Source organism: Rhagoletis zephyria, unplaced genomic scaffold (assembly GCF_001687245.7).
Source record: "Rhagoletis zephyria isolate East Lansing unplaced genomic scaffold, Rhagoletis_zephyria_1.1 Rzeph_scaffold_00222, whole genome shotgun sequence".
Taxonomy (NCBI): Eukaryota; Metazoa; Arthropoda; class Insecta; order Diptera; family Tephritidae; genus Rhagoletis; species Rhagoletis zephyria.
The window spans coordinates 7,872-9,230 of record NW_016157306.1 but is presented as its reverse complement, the minus strand read 5'-3'; positions in this window follow the sequence as shown (position 1 = coordinate 9,230).

The following is a 1,359-nucleotide window of genomic DNA, read 5'->3' as shown; positions in this document are numbered from 1 at the left end:
TGCATTATTTCGGTTTTTGTTATGTGCATTATTTCGGTTTTCTAATGAAAGTGTACATATGGATAAATTCGTTTTTTTCTAATATGAACTATGTACTTCTACTTAGTAAGGGTTACAATCCCTAAGCGCGGCCGAAGGCCACCTACGCAGAAAGAAATTCAGCGCAAAAATACTTCCGCCCGCCTTTTCCGGCAACACAGAAAGGAAAATTCTACTTAGTAAGGGTTACAATCCCTAAGCGCGGCCGAAGGCCACCTACGCAGAAAGAAATTCAGCGCAAAAATACTTCCGCCCGCCTTTTCCGGCAGCACAGAAAGGAGAATTTTACTTAGGCAGTGTGCACACGGTTCGTATAGCTTTAGACGCGTATGAAATTGTTTATGCAGCAACGATTCCTCTACGTCTCAAGATCTGCACACAAAGCAACTTCACAGCGTCAAAGTACCAGCCAAAAATGTTAAGTGATGCAAAATTATTATTTCTTTTCAGTTATTTTTCTATTATTTGCACGGATTTTATTGTTTTATCGTTTTTTATTTATGAAATGCATGCACGCACACGGATAATTGCAAACAAACTTCTTCTTTCTCTTTTCTAAGCGTACGTACACCTAGCTACCAACATTGCTGTACGCTAAGCGATTTGCAGCTAGCTTGCTTTGACGAATTCGTGAAGTTGACGACTCGTAAACAGCCCTCCATTTAAATGCACGTGTGCGGCATCAAAGCGTACAACTTTCGTATGTAGCATCTAATACGCGTCTAAAGCTATACGACCCGCGGGCAGACTGCCTTAGAAAGGTTTATACTCCCTAAGCCTACGAAACAGAAGTTCTGCGCAAAAATCCTTCCGCCCTCCTTTTCCGGCAACACAGAAAGGAGAATTATACTTAGAAAGGCCGCCTACGCAAAAAGAAGTTCTGCGCAAAAATCCTTCCGCCCTCCTTTTCCGGCAACACAGAAAGGAGAATTATACTTAGAAAGGCCGCCTACGCAAAAAGAAGTTCTGCGCAAAAATCCTTCCGCCCTCCTTTTCCGGCAACACAGAAAGGAGAATTATACTTAGAAAGGCCGCCTACGCAAAAAGAAGTTCTGCGCAAAAATACTTCCGGCCGCCCCTCCTTTTTCGGCAACACGCAAAGGAAAATTCTACTTAGCAAGGGTTATAATCCGTAAGAGCGGCCGAAGGCCGCCCACGCAGAAAGAAGTTCTGCGCAAAAATACTTCCGCCTCCCTTTTCCGGAAACACAGAAAGAAGAATTCTACTTAGTAAGGGTCATAATCCCTAAGCCCGGCCGAAGGCCGCCTACGCAAGAAGATGTTCTGCGCAAAAATACTTTCACCCCCCTGCCTCCCCCCC